The sequence below is a fragment of the Capsicum annuum genome, chromosome 9 (assembly GCF_002878395.1).
Source record: "Capsicum annuum cultivar UCD-10X-F1 chromosome 9, UCD10Xv1.1, whole genome shotgun sequence".
In the NCBI taxonomy this organism is placed as follows: Eukaryota; Viridiplantae; Streptophyta; class Magnoliopsida; order Solanales; family Solanaceae; genus Capsicum; species Capsicum annuum.
Window position 1 is genome coordinate 112,054,709 of NC_061119.1, and position 15,209 is coordinate 112,069,917.

The window sequence follows — 15,209 nt, forward strand, 5'->3', positions numbered from 1 at the left end:
CGCAGGTGTATAAGCGGTAGGCTTTAATATTATGGTTGGTAGATGTACCAATAGTTGTGTTGGGTACATGAGATATGTTATAAGGCATGGTTTTATACAATGCTTTCATGGTTTGATCATTGTATGGTTTTGGGTGCTCAATTATAAGATGAAGGTCTTAGTTATAATGGTTGGATATGGTTTGTCCATGTCCTTTACTCATGGTTCCCATATTATAATGGTGATGGGGTAAAGTATTATTTTGGGATAGGGGTAAAGAGTAAAGCTCGGTAGACAAAGTTTACTCTTTCGTGTTTTGGATAGGATTAAACATGAAATAGGTGGTGTATAGCTAGACTCAAGTTTTCGTGGTGGTGTGTTTTGGTAAATTCTAAATTTAATTGGACTTGCCCTTTAGAATGAGTCCATTTATCCGACAATCTATATGTTTTATTGGGGTGAGGTGTAGATGGTCCTAGATTGGTTGGTTCTTTTGAGTGGTATTGGTATCTCAGGTTCTTTGTTATTTTGGGGAGGTCCCAACAAGGATCTTGGATTGATAAGTTTATCGGTTGCACAAAAATAAGGTATGGCTTCGGTAAAGGTTCCATGGTAGAACTAGAAGTCTGAGAAAGTCATTTAGAATGTGGAAGAGGACATGGAGTCCAAGTGTCTGCGTTGGTCCTTGGTTTTGGAAATTCATGCATAAAGTGTGTACTCTTCAACACGTCTTTTTGTTTTCTTATGTGGTTAGAGGTGAGGAATGGTTCCTCTTGCACCTTTGTTTTCTAACTTAGTCAGAGGTCGAAATGAAGGTGTTGGGTATAGATCATGTTTAGGTTATGTAGTGATCTTCTCACCTTAGTTGTGTGTCCATGCTTCCTATTTTGATTAAGAGAAAATTTAACGGGTTATCTTGTGGTTTTCCTAACCCTTACCCGTCATTCAAGGATGAATGATCCTAGTAGGGGAGAATGAAACACCCCAAGTCTTGGACCCTTGCAAAATTTCCAAGGTTTTTTACTTACTAGGCTTGGTACGACTCAAGGATACCGCTCGTACCCTTTGGATACAAGTTTGGGGATACCTTAAGGGTTCACTCATACCCTCAACAGTGTTTTAATCTTGGCTACTACCCAAGATATGACTCCTACGAGTTGTATAGAGGGATACGAGGGGTGTAAGGCTTAGTCGTATATTGCCTAAGTAGTTGTCTTGAGGAATATATCTGTGATGCGAGTTATGGGTATGATTAGGGGTGTCACCCATACCCTTAAGGTATGACTAATGAGGTGTGAGTCATAGAAAGCCCAGTAGGTAGGGTCTTGGCATGGTCATGGGTACGAGTTGGGGTATTACTCGTACCCTAGGATACAGATGGTAAGGGGGAGTCATACTCCTAGACGTGACTTATTTTAAATTTTAAGTCAAGGTTAGTTTGGACATTTCCTAATCCTAAAACCTCATATCCTCACATTGTATAACCTTTGGTAGCCTTTCATACCACATTGAGGGTCTTGATGCATATGGTTTTGTATTAGTTTAAACTATGTTTTTACTTATTTTTGGTAATGGTTTACATATGTTGTTATTGGTTGGTTATAGATTAAAAAATGGGTCTTGAGTAACCCTAATGATGGTGGTTTATGCATTATTTTGTCTTGATCAAGGCATGCCCTCAACATGTTTGATAAAATGCCACAAAGAATGTTTTAACTCTATCGTTGAACTTTCATTAGAATTTTTGCATGGTTTGGTTTAGTAATGGAACTCTAAATAGTTTTGCATGGTTTTGCATGGTTTAAATTGTTTAAATGATATAAATGCTCCAAATTCTTGTCATGGTATAAAATGGTTTAGAATGGTTTATAGGGTAAAGGTTTTGGTGGTCATGGTTGTTGTATTTTGAAAATGTTGTGGGATATATGGAGATCTCTAAAGTGAATGAATTAATGAAATTTGTTTAAGTTATGTGGAAAGGTAAAAGGATAAATGGTTATGCTTGTGGGGAATATGAACTCCAAGTGGTTTGATATAGTAAATGAAAGGGCACTTGAAAGTCCCTTAAACCTATATATGGTTGGCTATGGATATACTTGCAAGTAAGGATTGGTATGACGATACCAATATTGATGGCCTTGGTTAATAAATTGATAATGCTTTGGTTATTTAGAAATAATTTTAATTGGTAATTAATGGCGAGATATGTAGCAAAGCCATGGAAGGTAGAGGTCCTGGGGGGACCAAAATTGGAAACTCATGTTAGCTGATGTGAGGTTGGTCTTGGTGATCGTGTGCATTATGTCACACTATACTTTGGGGGATGTACTAGTCATCCCAGGTAGTTTTCCCTGGTTGTGTGGCTTCATGAACTGTGGCGCTTTCAACAGGGAGAGCTGAACCCATATTGCCTGTGGGTGGTTTAGGATGGAAAAGCTACATATCCCAGGTAAAGGTTTTAAAGGCATGCTAAACCTGTTTCCTATTCCCGACATGGTTATATATATATATATGGTTGTATACATTATGGATGGTTTTACTTGGCTTTGTAAATGATATTATTTTATCTTTATTCTAAGTACATGCTAGTGTTCACCCACTAACCCATCTATTGGCAGCTGTATACCCATGCTATGCAGCGACCGACCATTCTACTTCTCTGTCATAGTGATCGGATTCGGGTACAGTCGATGTTGGATTGAAGTAGTGAACTTTCATAGTCCAAAAGGCATTTACTTTATGTCATGGGTTACTTTAAATATTTCTTAGCTTTCATAGACTTTGGATTTCGACTATGGTGGGGGCATGTCCCATCTAGGTACTCTTTGGTTAGTTTAGAGGATTTGTATGGACAACTGTGGACTTGGGTATGTCATGGATTGTTTTTGTATATATACATACATACATTGGCTTATTATCATGGTATTGGTTTATGGTTTCTACATTGGTTTTGTAGGTTATTGGGTGGTTGGACTTGGTTGGGTTGGTCTCAGATATAGACTTATCCCAAAGTCACCATATGGTTGGATCGCTATCTTGTTATATGTTTAGACTTTAGCCAACTCAAGGTATGCATTTGGTGGTTGGGTTGGGATTCGGGGGCGATTCCTGGACCTGGTTAGGCCTGGAATTGCCCAATTCGACAAGGCCCTTATTTGGGCTGTGTCATTATGGAATGGAGAAGGGACTTGAGAGGAGTTTGTTAGTGCATCAAGGTGTATTGGTTCAAATGTGTACCTCTAACTTCATGAATCATGCTTTTCAGCCCAAGGTAAGATGTGTAATTTTCCCTTTCAAGAACTTTATGGGAAATATCTTGCTTAAGGGGAGGATACGTATCTGAATGTTGAGGTAGTATTTCAATCCTAAGGGGTGGTTTAAAAATTAGGGTGTTATAACCTATGAGTAGTAACATGATTTCGAGGTTAGTGATATGAAGTCATATGTTTAGAAGTCAGAGTGAGGGTAACTTTGTAGTAAAAAAGGGTTGTTGTATTTGCATAGACTTTTAGTGAGTGTTGGGGGTGGTATTCCCTTATGGTATTGGTTAAGGTGTACCAAAAAAATTAGCTAGCTTATGGTAGTCGGTAAAATAGAGTGGTTAGTTATAATATTTGTATCTTTAGTTGAAATAAGAAAAAAGCTCACGAGGACTAGATATGGTAGTAGAAAAATTAATCATAGGTTGTGAATGGAAGGATGGGTCGGCTAATCATTTATGAATTTGGCATTGCTTGGGGGAGGTCTTATAAATAGGGACTTAATGATATTTATAGGATTTTGAAGTTTCTTGTGATGTATGCATGGGTAAGTGGACGTGATGTGGGGGAGGTGAATGTTCTATAAACCATAATGGGTTACGTAATAAGATTAAGATTGACTATCCTTATTGGTGGTTTTAACACACTAAGGGTCCCTTAATTTTTATCTAGTAGTTGTAAGTTAGTCTAGTAGGTGAGAAAATATGTATTAAATTTTAAGGTGTAGTAATAGCATCGTAAAGAAAAATGTACTTATGGGCCATAGTTAAGTTAAATAAGGAATTTAGGTTGATTTTTCTATTTGATGGATTATTATATTATGTGAGATATTTCATTGGTGGTACATAATTGTTGCTAGACACTAAGTTTGCACTTTAGATGTTGATTGTGGTGATAAGAATGTTAGCTCGAGGATTGTGATGCAAGATTTATGGGGGTGAATTTGTAGGCTTGTTATAATGTGTGACAAAGAGCTTAGGTTAATGACTTATGAAATATTGGAGTGTGCAATTATGTATATGCTTTAGGTCTACTGTTGAAGTAGAAATGGTGGCTACATCATTAGAAGTAGAAATGGTGGCTACATCATTAGATGTATATGAGCCTTAAGTTATAAGAATAAAATTTACTCGATTTTCAGTTATGAATGCCATGTATACCTAGTTTATGTTTAAAATTTCTTAGTAGGGAGAGTCTAGGGTGTTTTTATGTGGTGTTATGTAAGCTGAATTGAGGGGAAAATAGATAGACTATGTGAAACCTTAGTATAGTTTTAAAATTTTGTTAAATTATGAGGTTATGATATTAGAGGTGTAATGCTAGTATTCTACGGAGTTGAAAATAGTATGTTATGTTTTTAGATGCATGGATGTCTAGTCCCATGAAAATGTTAGTCATAAGGCGATGGCTTTGGAGGTTAGAGGACGTTAAGATAGTATACCTGAAGAGGATGTCCTAGAAAGAATTTAGAGTCATTATATGAAAGTTGTTGAGGGGATTTGGTGTTCTTGTGCAGAGAGTTCTGCGGATAGATTTAATGAGGGAATATGTTTGCAAGTTTAGGATAATGACCTTTGATCCAAGGGGGAGATTATGAACTAAGGTACATCATGTATTTTCTCATGGTGGTGAGTTTTAGGGATGAGTCATGGTAAATCTGTTCTTACTCTAGCAAATTTCTCCTATTTTCGAAGCTCGTACTCTAGTCCCTCAGTTACTCTCTTTGTGTCATATGATAGTGGTTATGGAAGCATAGTAGTGTTTAGATAAAATACTGGATTATCCTTTTTGTAAAATTTTGGTGTGGCTACTTGAACTATGGTTATAGATGAAGCGGGAAGAGTGAGATAAAATATTTGTTATGTAAAATAGTTAGGAGGGGAATATGTTGTTAAATTTTTTGTGAAAGTGAAAGATGTTGCTTGGTTTTTGGTGGGGAGATCCATAAAGTGGGTGTAGTAAAGATAGGCTTGAATGTTGCAATTGATAGATAGATACACAAACCCTTGTGTTATATGGCTAGTACTCGTTGATTGAGACATGATGTTGTTTGACTATAGTAATAATATAGAGTATTATTCTTGGATAGATTTAAGATATAGATCCCTGCAGCCTAAGTTAACACCTTTTAACTCCGGATTAGGATTTAACATGGAAGCAATGTATAGTTAGACTCAAGCTCTTGTAGTGAGGTATTGTGTGGGGAAATTATAAGATTTAAATTGTGAAGTACGGTATTTGTAGCTGAATTCATAGTTGAGGAGTATTGCTATATTTGACGGATATTAGATGTATCATTAGAGGTGGAGAATGCTTCTATTCTTATGTACCACTAAATCTTGTTTTGTGTCTTGTATAAATCTTAATCAGGTTGAGGATTCCTGGAATAATTCATGTCTTACATTGTTATGATCTGTTTCGTATAACTCATGCCCATTAGGGATGTTAAAAAGGCTGTCTTGGAAAAGTTTTAAAATTTTTGGAAGGGGTTTGGGCCTATTTTTTGATTCTGAGGTAGTGAGCCTCTGTGATAAAGTTGTGTCATAGAGGTTAGCCTCCATGACATTGGTGTGGCATGGTGGCTAACCTCTGCGATATTGGCATTACAGGCCAGTGTTTTAATTTCATCTAGTTTTTGATTTTCTCACTTTGGGTGAGGGGCTTTGAGTCTTTTACCCTTTGTACGACCTATGTCTCATTATCTCTTGATTCATGCTTACATAATTCACTTAGTGATGCCATGAATCCTTTTTCTTTTGATTCCTATATGTGTTTTGTTGGGGGGGGAATTCCTAATGTGAAGTTACATACTTCATTCCATACTTCTAAAGCTTCAATAAGTTCCTACCCATCATTCAAGGATGAATGATTCCAAGGGGGAGATAATTAACACCTTGCATTTTCAGGCTAGAATTCAAACGTTATTCCTACATGTATAAACTCAAAAGAAATGATTCCTATATAAGTTTCATGATCAATTTCCTAGTGTAAAAAGTGATTTTGACGTGAAAAATGTTCATAGGAAACACTTAGAGCAATGTGAGTTAAGAACTTTTGTTATCGACCAAATTTTGGTGTTCGATCCTACAAGGGTCAACTTTTAACGTGGATAACTTCTGGAATATATGGAATTTGGAGATTAAGACACACCAAATAAATATAATTGAGTCCTCTTTCCAACTCCACCAATTTTGCCTTAATTTGATACCTGAGCAAAAAGTCATAAGTATTTTCGTGAGGAACCAGTAAGGGTGTGTGATAAGGACGTGGCATGCCCTATGTGGTCTGAGATTTTGGCATGGCATGCCTTATTTCTAGTGATGCCAAAACCTACATTTCTCTTTGTTTTTTGAGGTAAAACTAGTTATTTACATCCTAAATCATCCTATAACTAATACTAACATGATTTCATCATTCCATAACCCCAAATACGTAATCCCTCTCCTCTAAAATTCTCAAGAACACCTTATAAGGGTTCTTCTAAAAAAATTCAACGTCCAAGGCTTCAAATTCAAGTTTATTCACAATATTATAACACTAATTTCATCATCAAGGCTATGGAAAATAAATTCAAGTGTTCATATCAATCCCAAGCTCAGGTTCAAGCTTCAAAGTTATGGGTTCAAGCTTTTATCCAAACTCCTTCCATCAAAAAGGCCTACATGTCTTCCCTAAATTGATTTTATGTAAAAGAATGTATTTAAATTATTATCCATGTGGTTTAATTATGGATTTTGAATGTGGGTTGAAGTATTTGAAATAATTGAAGCATGAATTGAATTCCCATGATGTTGAATTGATTGTTTATGCTATATTTTCACAAGTTTGAACTATTTAAATGCATAGGTGTGGGAATTGGTATGAGGAACATGGGTTTCCCTAAAAATGAGTGTTTAATGGTTTGGAATTGGCTTCAACCTCAACCTAATTTGTGAAACTTGATTTAAGACATGGATATATGCATAAATTACTTCATTTTTGAAACCTTGCACTGAATAAAAGGTGAATTTAACATAAATTGGCTTTTGAAAAGCATCGGTGTCCATGTATTAATTTTGAATTGGAATTTTGGAGACCTATTGGCTGATGGGTTAGAGTGTTAGTTGGCTAAATGGGTTGGATTTCTACAGGATGATGGGTTAGAGTCCTAGTAGGCTAAATAGTTTGGATTGGCATAATGACATTGGCTTGCAAGCTTGTTTATTTGGTATGACGATACCATTCTGTAAATACCTCAAAGGACAACTCCTTGCTTAATGAATGGGAATGTGCATATGTTTTAGTTGGGATTAAAGGGGATTGTGTAGCTAGACATAAATTGGAGGTCCCGAGGGATTGATACTGGAAACTCATAGTTGTCGGCATGAGGATTGGTCTAGATAACTGTGTGCTTGTGTCCCACTTGATACATGTATCATGGATGGCGTAGGGTCGTGGATTCTCTAGCCTTCTATGATATCTCCAGTTCGTGTAGCTAACACTCACCACGGGCCATCCAGTAGGGGGCATGGACCCATATAGCTTTAGGTGTTCTAATGACGGTCAAGCCACACAGTCTAGATTAATGATTTTACTCTTATGTTAAACCTTGTTCCCTTGCCCGACATATTATATATATGTATATGATTGTGTGCATATGGTTTTTAGAATGATTTTGGACTAATATGATCACGGAATTATCTTACCCCGTATCGTTGAGTTACATGCTTGTTCCCACCCTATAAACCATCCTAAGACACTACGTTATTTTATAATGTAGGGTATGAAGACACTTCTTTTACCTCTGTGTAGCATTAGGTGGATTAGCTCATCTTTCGAGTTACTTGAAATGGTGAGCTTCCATTCTCCAAAAGGCCCGTCCTTCCATAGTTTGTTTTCTATGCTTTAGACTATCTCTTTTGGTATTTTTTGGCTACAGATGAAGGCATATCCGGGATTAGGTTCTTTTTAGGATATTAGAGGCTTTGTGGATTAATGTGGATTGGGATTGTTGTTAGAAATATAAGTTTCCTTTGAGCCATTTATTTATATTACTCGTGTCTATTTTGATTGCTTCCACTGTCATATATGTATTGTGTTCTGATTGCCTAAAAAAAAAGGTGGTCTTCATTTCTCAGCGGACTTGGGATACCTGCAACAACTAGGTCGTGGTTTGGGTCTTGACACTCTTCTCCTCTTCAACCCTACAACACCTGATACATGCTGCTGTTTTCACTGTTCAACTGATGATTCATATTTCTCCAACTTTGGATGATAAACTCTGTGCCCTGGATGCTTCTTGTATCTGCATATCTCAACTTGTAGAAGTAAGTAGCGATGCATGCCTTTTGTTTTGTCTAACTTCTCATTTTCATCTTCTTTTTCATTCTTTTCTTTGTTCTTTAGCTGTTCTCTCCGATGGATGGCAAAATATCTTATTTTTGTGCTCTCTTGAGGGTTTGTGTCCCCTAAAGACTATTACTTTCTTCGAGTAAGAAAAAAGTTGACCCTTTGTCCTTGTTTGGATCAAAATATTAGCTCTTCCTAATCTCTTCCACTTTGCATATATGGATGGTATGGATATAATGGGATGCTCAAAACCACAAATACTTGGAGAGAAATATGACTTTCAGGTTTATCAATAGCAATCCGACCAAGTGACCCTCCCCTTTTGCTGCGAGTCCTTTTTGTTTGTTGTTGTAGTGTAGACTAGCTAGCTACTTCAAATTTTTTGTTTCCACCATGGCCTGTATATATTTTCATCTAGACAAACTAAGCTTTAGCCTCCCCATCCCTTTCATCCTTTTTTTGGTGACAATCTAAGAAAGGGCATTGTAATTTATCACTATTAATTATCCTTTCGGATCTGTGTTCTAGTTGATGGAAACTTGTAAATATGAAATCCCCTTTATCAATTGACAAATTAGCTAAATGATCAACTAATTGGTTCTCTTCCCTAAGAATGTGTTTGAAACTGTACTTATTTATGTTCCAGTAATGTCCATATTTGCTCTATTGTGTCTGATATGCTTCATGGACAATCCCACTCTCTGATTAATATTTTTTGCAAAGTTAGAGAGTCAGACTGAATAATGACTTTATTGTGCTGGATTGACTACAATGTGTGGCTGCCTGAAAAATAACTATTGCCTCTTCTTCTACATTAATAGTATCTTCTAGGTTAACTTCTTTTGCATATAACAGATCTCCATGTTTGTTCCTTAGACAAAATGCATATGAGTTAACACTTGGATTACCCGTAGATGCTCCAACAGTGTTATATTTAATCCACCCTTCCTGAGGAAATTTCTAGATTAGTTTAGTAACCTTCACCTTTGTCTTGTTATACTCAAATTCCTTTAGAATATATAGTCAAGTATATGGAAAATCTTGTTTTGGCCTCCTAAATTTCAACAGTATGCCTAGATTTTGGATATAATGAATACCACCCTCTGAGCTGAAATATTCTTTCTATCATGTTTTTTGTTGTTTCTCCTCTTCCATAGATCACAGATGATCATACTAGGAATAGCTTCAAAATAAGTTTTTTCCTTTTTCCTGATATCTGTATTTCAGAATACCATTAAAGATTCCCTGAAGCTTAGACTATGTATATTTATACCTATAAAAGATGAAAAGTAGGACCATGGCCTGTTAGCAATATATGATCTTAGAAACACAAGGGATATGGTTTCTTGTGTTGGATTTACACAACACCATTATCTAGATGGCCCCTCAACACCCCATCTCCTTATATTTTTATCCATAAGAACCTTTCCTTTCCATATCCTCCACGTAAAAGAAAGACATTTTAAAAGGAAACAATTTTATCAATATCTCCTTAAAAGTCCTGCTACTCTGGTCCCTTTGTCTAATATATTTCCATGGAGATCTCACTGCACACTTTCCATTAGTCTCAAGCATCTATATGGGCCTATCATCTCCTTTTGTAATGATTGGAGGCTTGATTTTATCCATAAATGCTTAGAAACTTTATCTGGAAATATCTCAGTGATCAGGTGATCATTCCAATTTTCATTTAACATTAAGTCTCTCTTACATTGGTATCTGTCATTCCATTCTCTGTTATCCTGAATAGTTGTGTATAAGTCCATTGTAGTTGTCCAGTTATCAAACCATATACTAGAATTCCCTCATCTAGTTAGCCATGGGATTTGGTATTCTACTAAATCCCTTGCCTGTAATATCTTCTTCCATACTTGTGATCCTGAGCTAGTTTTCCATATCACCCTATTAGGATGCTCTTTATTTTAGTACTTATTTTGCATATAAGTGCTCCAAATAAATTCTTTTGTTCTGAAATTCCATGACAACTTGTAAAATAGAGCCCCAACCATATCTTGCATCAATCTAAATACAAGCCCACCTTCTTCCACTAGTAGGTATAAGTTATTCCATTTTACCTAATGTCTAGTCCTTCTTCCTAGATGATTACTCTAAGAAAACAGAGCGAGCATTTTCTAAATAGTAGTCATCACATTCATGGGAGAATTCGTAATTAATAGGCATTATATAGGTATACTTTTCAAAACATGGTTTATTAGTATAGCTCTCTTTCTCCATATGATAGCATCCTTCCTTTCCATCCTTACGGCTAACTACTTATTCTATTCATATTATTCTGATAGTAATCCTTCTTCTTCCTCATTTGAAAAATAGGACATGTAAGGTAAGTAAAGAGAAAATCTTTCCTTAGAATACCTGTTGCTACCTCTGCCATCACTATTATTCCTTGGGAAACACCTTTATGCAAGTATATTGCACTTTTCTCCTTATTAATCTTCTCCCCTAATACAAGCTTATACCTCTCTAAAGTTGAAGTAACTCTTTGTAGAGTTCTCAAATTGGTCTTTCATAACATGATCATATCATCTTCAAAAGTAAAGTAATTAATGTTTAGGCTTCCCCTTGGCATACCAAAAATCTTAAACTTCTTTAGCAGTGCCATAGATTTTAAGGCTCTAGACACCACCTCTTAGCCAGTATAAAGAGGCTAAGAAATAAAGAATCTCCTTGTTTCAAACCATTCAGGATCTAAAAAAGCCTTTAGGTTGCCTATTCATTAGTATTGATTACCAATTATTTCACACTAACATGTACAGTATGTCTATGATTGTTTCGTTAAATCCTAATTCTCTCCGCACTTTTGAAAGGTACAACTACTCCATCCTATCATAAGCTTTCATTATATCCATATTAATGACCATGTTGGTGCTTACCTCTCTTCCTAATCTCTAAAATGATTTCATGAACCACTAAGGTGTTGTCTGTAATGATCCCCTCTTAAACAAAACCAACTTATTCTTCTGATATAATCTCAGGTAACAACCTCTTTAATCTGTCATGAATGAGTCTAGAGGAAATCTTACTAACAAAATTACTCAAGTAAATTAGCCTCATGTCACAGAAAGTGTTCACCAAGTTAGTGTATGTGATAAATCTTGGAAGTTCAAATCCACAAAAAAAGCCAATGCCATTTGGTACCCATCTTCTCCATAATATCCCATCTATCCTGGTAGAAAGCACTATCATACCATCTGTTTCTCCATCATTGTGCCTATTCAGACCCATTACTGTTGCCTTAACCTCATGAATGCTAGGGATTTTGTTCAACTCATCATTTTGCTAAGTAGTAACTATTTTTGGCAATTATTCTAGCATTGAGAAATCTTCACTTTCCTATTCTTTAGAAAACTATTTCTGAAAGAAATTTACTACAAATTTAGCAACTCATCTTGATCTTCCACCTATATACCCTCTCCAGTTTGAATTTTCTCACCTTTTATCAGTTTTTTCATCCCTTAACAATTGAATAAAAGAATTTAGTATTTGTTTCACCATATTTAAACCACTCCAAACCTGCTTTATACTTCCAAAACTCTTTTCCCCTTCTTAGTTTTACATTTAACTCAGTATGTACTTTAAAAGCTTCTATCTATTTGCACCTAATAGGTCTTCTTCAAACTGTTTCTACCTAACTTTAATAACCTCACCCAAGGTCGCAATTTCCTGAAAAATATTATCAAACCTCTCTTTACTCTATTGAGTTAAAGCATCTTTAGTCTTCTTCAACTTATTATGAAACATAATGAAGGAATTTCTTTGTATTTCAATTTTTGGATTCTACCATATAACCTCTAAATAAGATTATTCCTTAAGCCATAAATCTAGAAATTTGAAGGATTTGGTGATTTATTCATTAACAGTATAAAAGTTAATCAACAAAGGTGTATGATCTGAACCACTTTTAATCAAATGTTCAACCTCTAATATAGGAAACAAACCTTGTAGTCTATCATTACACTGAATCATGTACAACCTCTTGAATATACAATCATCAATTGTTCTTCTATTCTACCATGTGAATTTACTTCCTTTGAAACTAGGGTCTTCTAAATTACACACATTTATGCAATGTTTGAAGTTCTCAATTTCTGATACATTAACTGGTAAACCCCCTATTTATCTTCATTATTTATGATAACATTAAAATATCCACCCACTAACCAGGGTTCCTGGATTGAATGTACCATCTCCTCCAAAGATTCCCACAGTAATATTCTTTCATTTTGAGTACATTTAGCATATACTAAAATGACTATTACTATTACTCCTGCTTCCTGGTTGTCCAATCTTAAGGTTATCTGCTGCTATTCAACTTTAATAAAAGTAAAATTAACAATTGAATCCATGTATGCCCAAATTTTTTGTGATGTATTAGCCACTACATGTTGCATCCCTAACTTTCTTTTATAATCCTCTATATTGTTATTGGATAGAAAAGGTTCCATCACCCCAATAAAGTAAAATGATGTTTTTCTTATACAGTAATTAATATAGTGAATTCTTTCTGAGTATTCACTGGTCTTATATTCCATATCAAAGCATTCATCTTGATTTATTTTTAGAAAAACTTCTTGTCTGCATTGTACTTGTACTAGCTCCTTTGCCTTTCTTTAATTGCTTGCCTTGTGTTGCTTTAATGGTATCAATTTTCCTGGGAGACAAATTTTCTTCAATGGCTACTTTGGCAATATTATTTTATAGGTCGTCCTCATAGTTCATCGTTCTTTTTATTGCAGAACTCCATTTAATTTGCAGATTGAATTACTAATGGAACAACTCCTTCTATCACTATTTCATCCTCTTTGTTACTCTGCTGATTAGAAATAATTAGTTCTTTTGATACCTCTTTATTCTCCATTACCTTATGCTCTATCTTTTTTTCCAGTGGTGAGACTTCAGTAGAATCAGTTTGCCTCTTCTTTGCTTGTAGTGTTTCATTTTGTCGCTTAAATCTTTCTTATCACCATCATCTTTTGCCTATTCTATTACTATTGGACTTTTTCCAAACTTATTGGCTACCCAATCTTTAGTACTCTCTTTACTTATCTACTATTTCTTCCCTTTATTTTGATCCACCTCATCTATTTGATCCATATCTGTTGTCCCTTCTTCTGTAAGTACATCACAAACATTAGAAATATGTAGTTCTTTCCGACAGTATGCCTATACCGATATCTTTTATATTTATTCCTTCTTGTCAACCATTTTTGTTTATTTTATTTTCCTTCTCTAAGTTTATTTTTAGTTGTATCTTTCTCATGCTTCTTATTTTCTCATTCTGAATGTTTATTTGGACCTTTTTCCTTTTCCTCCAAATTTTTCTCAGCAATTTAGGATGTATATTCTAGAAACTACTTTCATCATATCCTTGAAAGCAATATTCCCTACAATACTTTGGCATATAATCATATTGAATCTATATCTATTTAAATTTAATTTCTCCTGTCACGTCATCTTCTTCATTTATTCTCACTCTTTGTGGCAATGTGGAAACCAAGTCCACCTCCACCTTGACCCTTGCACAACTAGGTATTATTTGATTTCTGGTTGCCATATCCATGGTTAACGGTTTACCTACTGCTGAAGCAATAGAAAAAGTTTCCTCTTTAGCAAAAAAATTGGGTGGGAAATCTGGCATGGATATCCATGCCACTCCAATGGTATTCTACATTCGACTCGAACCACGAATCCTACTTCAATGTTCTCATCTGCTAATATATCTCTTTATTCTTGATATAATATGTAGCAGTGGACAACAGATTCACATAGTCCTCTAATCCTTCCGCTCGAATTAAAATATGTCTAGTATCTAATACGCCAATAGTGCACTAACCTTTGATACCACATTGACCTAGAATCGTTCTTCTCAGCTACATAATGTCGCATTTTCCATAAGAAAATTTCCCAATTATAACATATTGCAAATTTTCTTGAATGATTAAATTTCTGACCCCTGATGACTTCCATGTTACTCGAGTAAAGTTATTACTGAGGATCTTGGGTTTCAACATATTAGCATAATTTATCTTATTAGTAGGATCTATTTATGTCCCATTATATTCTTTCGTATACGTCATATTTCACTTACCTTGCAGTGGGTCAGACCCACTGGAGATGGTGGCCATAATGGTCAATGTTTTGAAACAAGTAGGGTTTATGGTTGGAGTTTAGAGAGAGGGGCCTCAAATTAAACGCACTAAAAAGTTGGTAATGTTGAAATTAATAAAGTCTAATTTAGATGATCCATTACTTTCTCAATATCTGGTTTGCACAATAACATGAATGTAGCCTCGTGTGCTTTAACTCATTACTATCAACACTAGGGGTGGGCATTCAGTTTGTTCAATTTGATTGTTTAATATCGATTAAGTTTTTCAGTTTTCAAATTGACAAAAATGACAATCATAACCAAATCCAAGGTTTGGTTCGATTTCTACATATTTATTTCGGTTATTCATATTTTTATTTTGGTTTTGAATATTAAAGTAGTGAGCCTCTCTTTGTCATGACTGACATTTCAAATTGGTGATTTTTCTTAGAAAAATAATGTTTTTTCAAATCTATTGTTCATTTCAAAAAATAAATAACTATAAATAATTCAACATGGATGAAACAAACAGACAT